The following is an 8114-nucleotide window of genomic DNA, read 5'->3' as shown; positions in this document are numbered from 1 at the left end:
CCCTGCATACCTCATTTCTGGGATGGGCAGGAGTGAACTTGGTGGGGCAGTAGAGCCTGAGGCAGACTGTGTTCTACATTTTGGGAGCTGTCATCCTCAGGGATGAAAGACTGTCGATTCAGTTTTCAGTACCCTTGATGTCTGCAAGTTGCTTTTGTAGCCTGAAATTCCTCAGGCCTCTTCTGCCTGACGTAGGAAGGTTGCCACCTTGACATGAGCCATCAGACTTGGCTGCCTCAGTGCATCTGTCTGTGTGACAGTAGTGGCTCTGCCCTGATTTTACTTATGGTTGTGTTTCACATGGGCTCAGGACAGTTCTCATAGGTTCTTTTCTTAGGGTTCATTGTTAGTGTCTGTTTCCTGCAAAGCCACTTAAGAATGCTGTTACCTGGGGACTTTCATGCCCTCTCCCCTGTGGCTGCCCTGAACACCGATTGTCAGAGTTTCCAGTGGTGCCAGAAGATCCCAGGTCCCATTCCAGGCTCACTGTGCTGGAGCCACTCTGTTGTCTCTCCTGGGGCATTGGTGCCTCTGCTCAGGGCCCTGAAGCACGAACCTTCCTCCCTCCAGGTCACACTCCTCATGCCAGTGAACATCCAACCCCTTTGATTCCGAAGTTCTCCAGACATGGCCAGACTCTGAATCCCAGTTTAAGCCAAGCCTGAGGACTCCCACTCCCACACCAGTCCCTACAAGGCATGTGGCTATTGCGCTGTGTTTCTTGTCCAGGTGGCAGGACGGGGAAGCAGGTGCTAGAGGCACCAGCAGCACCACTCCCAAGGTGTCGGGGTGAAAGTGTGGCAGAAAGTTGCATAGTTGCGTGTCGATGTAAAGTATCCTCCAGGGAAATTTCATTTTCAAAAATGCCAGGACTGACTGTATTTTCGTAGAACCAAGACAGAGCTTCCATTCTCAGAGGGTGGGCTTTGTAAACAAGACGGCCCACTGCTGAGTCCGGGAGCTGTCTCTTTGGGGCATTCAGGGTGCTCAGGGGGATGCTGTTGCTGGTCGGTTGCCCTGAGCTGGAACTTCTCAGGCAGGATCAGGGGACTGGGAGCCCTGGGATTTAGGAAAGCGGGCTGCCGGAAATGCCCTCAGCTGCAGGTCAACCTGCGTCCTGGTGTTGGGTGTAACATGGTATGTAAAAAGTATGACTTGGTGGAGCAGCTACCCTGTTTTTCCATCATGGCATGGGGCATCTTTTCAGTTCCAAGCCTGAGAGTGAATTCTGGAAGGGTGGAGCAGGATGGACCTTTGGCAGAAGACAACTTCATTGCCATTAGGCCGGCATAGTTCCCAAAGGGCTGACATCCCTGGGTCCCACTGGGCAGTGGGGGCTGATGGTTTGGGTACAGAGGGCACAGGGGGCACCAACTTTGAAGTGGCTCTTCAGCTGATGGTCAGTTATTAGACATCTCAACTGAATGACTGTTGTGGGGAAACAAAGATGAACAGATCCCTCTCCAGGGAATTCACATTCCGTTTGGGGAGACAAACAAGTAAATGCAATGGAAAAAAAAAGCTATGACTGAGATGTCCTGTCGCAGAGAGTGTGCCTCAGCAGCAGCAGCAGCGGGAGACAGAAGGTGGTAAATATCCTGGGGGATGGGGATTAGGATTGCCTGTGACCTCCAGGTGGATGGGTGGGGCTTGAGGACATGGAGACAGGAGCAGGCATGGGTGAGGAAAGCCATGGGGCACCCCAATGCTGGGGTGCACAGTGCAACTGAGGGTGCTCACGGATGCAGAAATCTTAGGAATCGATTTTTTCCTCAAGGTGGCAACAGTCAAGGCAGAAAGAGGGCACTGGCGTCCCAAAATGCGGACCTGGGAAGTGAGTCCCAGAGACCCCTGGACAGAGTCACCCCAGTTCTCTCTGTGGGGATCTAGTTTTAGGACTTGTGTTCCAGAACAAGCTCATTCTATTTGATGGGCTTCAAAAGTGGTAGGGCCTTGTAGAAATGACTCGTTTAATAGTGTGCATTGTGCACTCCCTCAGATCTCTGGTTTGGAAACATGCCCTTCTAGAAACCTTCCCTTTAAATTTAATTATTTGAATTAGTAATAGAAGCAACTGGCGCAAAAGGTAGATAATGAAGAGTAAATCTCCCTTCTAGCCCAGCCATCCTCTCGCCCTCCCTAGAGGAGGCACTGTGTTCAGTTTCTTGTGTCCTCTTCCAGATATATGTTATGCACAACATGGCTCTTTCTCTACACACACACCCACAGCACCTGTTTAAACATAAACAGCAACACACCATAAGGTCTTTCTGCACCTTGTTTGTCTCTCCTAGAAATATATCCGGCTCTGGTTCCATATGAACTCATATAGAGCTTCCTCAGTTATTACAGCTTCTGCTTATTCAGAATATATGTGTCAATAAACATGTGCCTATTGACACATATGCCCCATGCTTGGACAGTTAGGTGCTTTTGATCTCTTGCTATTACAGCAGTAGCACTGCAAATATACCTAACATCCATCCTTTCACAAGAGTAAAGTACTTGCAAAGGGCAATATGTTTCCAGAAGAAGAGTTGTTCGATCAACTTGTATATGCATTTAAACTTCAGGTAAGCATCACCAGGTTGCTTTCTGTAATGGTCATATCTCTTTCCACGCCCACCAGAAATGTCTGAGCGTGCCTGTTGCTCCACACTCTTACCAACAGATTCTGTTGTTAATTAAGCCTCTTGGTCTTTGCCACGTTGATTGGTGAAAAAATGTTTTTTCATGGTAGTTACCATTTGTGTTTCCTAGTATTTTGACAGAAATTGAGCATCTTAAGAGAGTACTTTTAAAACTCCCGTACAAGTTCAGTCCTTTTTGAAGTAGGCAGAGGACAGAAGGGAACAATATTCAGAAAACAGAGGTCCCAATCAGCTGAGAGATAATTGTAATAAGTTCCTTGAGGACAAGCACGTATCCTTTTCCTTTTTATCTTTGTTGGCACACAAAATTCACTATAAATGTGTGTCAGATTGAATTTGTGTCACTTTGGTATAAGAGGGGAAACTTTTTTCGTATCTGCCCTTCAGACTTTGATGTTTCCCTTTCAAGAGTTTGAAAGTGCTTTCCTGGAAAAATTCTGTTCAAAGAGTGGGAGTTTCATTTCTCGTTACAATGTTACTGCCTGAAGGCTCCATTCATCTGTTATCTCCATGACTTTCTTGTTGACTTTCCTAAATCATCATATATCTGTGAGGAAGGTGTCAGAACTACATTAATCTCAGAATATGAGGAGAAAACATTTTGTGAATGACCTGGACTCCAAATCTTGAAGGAGTGTTTCTCTATAGCCTGTATTTGCTGCCGATTTTTTCATATTGCATTAGCCAGTATTAAATGTCAGTGAGTTACAGCTCTTTGGTGCATTCACCTTAACTCTAGGACATTTACCAAAGGAGTTCTGATCACGGGATCCCATGGGAAACATTAGCATTATAATCTACATTACAACCAGTATTGAAAATTTTATTAGAAAGCAGTATGATATATCGAGATCTCTACAAAAATGAATCATTTTTGCAATTTGACTTTGCAACCATTAAAACTTTCCATAAACATAGATCTATGCATCCAATAAAGAGCATACAACATGAAACTTTTTGTACGCTCAAATATTTCAAATTTTAGGATAAAAAGCTTAGTGGCAATAAATTGGATATCTATGTGCCTTGCCCTGACCCCTTAGGAATGAAAAAATATCTGTTTTTAGTCACCAAGTTTTATGCTGGAAGCCATGTTAAAAAAAGATTATGGACAACCTTATTTCCTTTCTTCTTTCCTCCCTTTCTTTTTTCTTCTTCCTTCTTTGGTCACATATTAGGCAGCGACCATATACTGGCCACAGGGAGAGTCAGAAGTGTAGGTAATTGTGCTTATAAATATGACTGTTTTCACAGTCTTTGTAAGGGAAACTTATTTTCTTTTTCTGTAAACCTTTTTGTTGGCAACAAACACAAAGGAAGGAGCTGATTCCACAGCCTAAGACTGGTGGTTAAAACACCACTTTCTTGTACAAAAATCTCACATTCACAGAGGTGCCAGAGTGCTTGAAATTCTACCACTACAGTTTTTATCCATTTGGTTTAAAGTATAAGCCCAGAAAGTCCCTGTTCAAGTGCAAGTCTATAACTTGGGATAAATAACGTACACTGATGTGTACTGAGGTATTTGAGATTTTAAAAATTATACAATTAACTATCATCTAGGAGAGGACTGACTCCTAAGGAAAGGGGAACACCAGGTGGGTGGCGCCTGATGGTGGAAGGGATGGACCAGAACATGGGATATTGCTGGGGATTTGTGAGAGTGCACAAGACAAGGACCCTATAACCTAGATGTACAGACATTGCTCCATTGTCTCTGGATAGTAGAAAACCAGGTCATTGTGGTGTCACCTTGTTCCTTCTCTGGGTATCTGTCTGTCTCCCTTGGATGGTGATTGGAATTTGCTGGGTAAACTCCCTGCCACTAATCAAGACTAACCTCCCTAGGTGGTCTACACCCCATTTCCAACTCAAACTCTCACCCAAGTGTCCTCTCCTCTGTTGACCCTAAGCCATGGGGAATTATTTGCTGTTTCCCCCCAAAACCAGCCCAATGCACTTCTTTCCATTGCTTCTGCTCACACTCATTTGTGCTGAGGATGGTCTGCCTGTCTCATACGAATCTATTCTTCAAGTCTCAGTTTGAGAATCACCACTTCTTGAAGACTTTCATGACTTTGCCTTCTTTACACCTGCTCCAAGTAGAGCAGACCACTCCCTTCTTTGGGCACTCAGTGAATTCTAGAATACTTCTAGCACAGCATTTACAACTTTTTATAGCACTTACTGGTTTACCTTTCTGTTTCTTTACTAGATTCTAATCACCTTGAGGGCAAGAACTAAGTCAAATATATCTCAGTATCCCTGGCTTCTTTTAACACTTAGTAGGTAATGTATGCTTAATGCTTTTTGGCTGAACAAATAACAAATGACTGAATATCTTAGAGAGGGGACTTAGTGATATATAGGATAATTCATAGATTATGGGCATGGGGGTCTTGCTTCTTGAAAACTCCATAATATTAGGTATTTCTTGAGCACTTAATACTTGTGTCTCTGTGACTTAGTCACAGCTCCCACTTGCTATCAGCCTTATACACTATCTAATGTAATCTTCAGCACAAACTAAGAGATATGTATTATTATCCCTGTTTTTTTTTTTTTTTTTGGATGAGGAAATTGAGACTTGGCAAGATTAAGTAATTTGCTCAGATTTACACAGCTATTCAAAACTGGACTCCATCCGAGTCCAATGCACTTGCTTCTTAACTGCTACATGAAGCTAGGTACTACAGAGGATGTAAAGGTGCTGCAAGCACTTCACAGTCTAATGGCAGAGGACAAGCACTTCACAGTCTAATGGCAGAGGACAAGCATATGCCATGAACTCTTCTAATTCCAGGCATTGGATAACTGCTACAATAAGGGTATAGACAAAAAGGCTGATAACTACGTTTGTATATTTACGGAGTTGCCTAGTTTTACCGTCGTGATATATAATTAACCTTTATTCATGTATCTCATAAACAGAGATGAAGAAAAATTCATCACAACTGGAAGCACACACATTGGGTTGCTACATTAGCATGCTTTGATATTGTGCAGATAACCAAATCCTAGCCAGCGATCATTGGTCCAGGTCTCGCCCAGTTCAGGTGGTGTCTGTGGGTGACATAGCCTGAGTTGTGCCTTTGCTTGAATTACTAGCCTTGGCACCAAGGATTTAAACATAGAATAGAGTGGCAGGACCATGGTAGTAGATTAGAATATCTTTGTTAACTTAGAAGTTGGGTGTGAGGTTGAATTGGAACCAAATCACGCTGAGGCCCTTCAGAATAGATGGTGTGTGTATACTAATGAACAAATTGGATGGTTCTTGTGGGAAAGGCACCAACAGTGAATGGGAACACAGCCAAGTGAACACATGAAGACCAAAATTTGGAAAACTCAGGGAATGGCTATTTGGGGCAGAGTGGGAAAACATATGGCCACTTAGACTAGACCACCCAGTTGGATCTGCTGATCTGCAAATCACTGTGGTGTGGAGACTTGCCCAACCCAGCCCCATCTCACCATCTCCTCAAGAAAGGTCTTGAATGACAGAGGGTCTGGATACAGAGGGCTGATGGTCATCAGGAGAGGAATTCCAGTGGGGTCATCCTGAGGCTAACTTGTTCCCAGTCAAGATGACTTTCTGAGAGGTTGTTCCAGGAAATAATCTGTGCTTTCAATTTGGTTTTGAGAGGTCTGACGGGTTAACTGAAGAGAGGAACCAAAGCAGTTAGGATTAGACTCTGTTGAGGTAGCAGAAACCCCACCATAATAGTGGTTTAATCCTGTGTTAGTTTGCTAATGATAAAAAATAAAAATAAAAACATAAAAAGCTAGTGGCTTAAATAATAAAGTCTATTTCTCTTTCTCATAAAAGAATCCCAGATGTGTCAGCCTAGAACACGATTTTACTCTGCAGTGTCAGAGACCCAGTTCCCTTCTATCCTGCTCAGCATGTGGCTTCCCCTCCGTGACCCAAAATGGCTGCAGAAGTTCTTGTAACCACATCCTTATTCCAGCAGTAAAAAGGAGAAAAAGACAAAGAAGCACATACTCCCTCCCTTTAAACATAGTTCCTAGATGTTGTACCCAGCACCTCCTGTAGTTGCACACCTAGGTGCAAGGGAGGCTGAGAACTATAGTTTTACTCAGAGTGAGCACATGTCCAGCCAGAAATCAGAGGTTCTTTTGTTAAAGAAAAAGAAAGAAAAGATTTTGTAGGACAACCATCAGTCTTTGCTACATTGAAGCAGACAGGAGGAACCTCCTGGAGTTCTTTGGGTGGTAGTACATTGAGTCGGGGCTGGGGTCCCGGGGCTGGTAATTCTAGATCTGTATCTTGGGCCTCAACAGGAATGGCTGTGTGCTTGAGTCAAAGAGAAAGCAAGGAGGACGGAAAGGGAGCCTGTTTCCTGAAGCATGGCACATAACAAGCCCTTGGCTCCTGGGTAGACCCTCTGTGTGGATCAGCAACATATCCTGAGACACGATCCTCAGAGCAGCAGTTCTGCAAAATGGTAGAAGGTATGAATCAAAAGGCAAGGGCCGTGGTAAAACAAGTTGGTGCAACACCAATTTATAGGCAGTTAAGCAGGCCACTTAACAGTGAGAAGAAGGCTTAGGACCTTCGATGTGGACTAATGAGCACTACAGAATTCCAACCAAGAGTGGAATGCGGCACACAGCTTCTCCCCCTCCTCAAGGCACATCTCTAGTGTCCTGTGGAATGTGCCCCATGGATTCTCAGAAATTGGCAGGAAAAGGAACTCTGCAGTTGTGTCACCTGATGCCACCTCTGACAATGTGTGTGACGGCAGGTTGGTGCTGCAGAGGGAGGTTTCATGGGGCAGCAAAGAGCAGAAGACGCTGAAGCTCACGTTGAAAAAGGAGGGAAAACCAGGCCTTATGAAGTTCTCTACAGGCAAAACAAGAGGGCAAAGACGTGAGGATTGAAGTAGAAACTCTTGAATAAAATCGGTGTGGAAAGAACCATGACAGATACTTCTCCCAGAATGGCAGAGAGAGGGGGCCTGATTGACCCCACCGAGGCAGTGACCAGCCACGTGCTAAGCCCTGAAGGAGCGGCGGGCTCCTTCCATCTGCAAACTCTGGGGCAACCAAAAGAGGAGAGCTGATAAGGAGTGAGCATCCTCCCCCAAGCTGCAGCTGCTCAGGGAAAACTGCAAGCTAAGACATTTAACTGCAAGCTGCTAAGACATTTGGTCCTCTTAAAATCCACAGTGATTGTCTTTCCCTCAGATTTAAAACTTTTCCCTCAGACAAAACTTGCCCTATCCCCTAAAAGCTGTAGAGAAAGAAACTTTGGTAGTAGTGATTGACAGTGGTGGTGGTGATGCTCAAATATGGTGGAAAGGTGGGTCCAGCCTCCTGGTCTTCCCCTTTTCTCTCCATGGGCTTCTCCTCATTACCTGTGTGATGGGAGCAGGTCTATTTCTTTGCTAATTCCCCTTTGGCAGGGTGCAGAACAGTGCGGGAGGGACAAAAGAAAAG

The sequence above is a fragment of the Trachypithecus francoisi genome, unplaced genomic scaffold (assembly GCF_009764315.1).
Source record: "Trachypithecus francoisi isolate TF-2019V2 unplaced genomic scaffold, Tfra_2.0 Lachesis_group4, whole genome shotgun sequence".
NCBI classification, from domain to species: domain Eukaryota; kingdom Metazoa; phylum Chordata; class Mammalia; order Primates; family Cercopithecidae; genus Trachypithecus; species Trachypithecus francoisi.
This window is presented reverse-complemented; position numbering follows the sequence as displayed.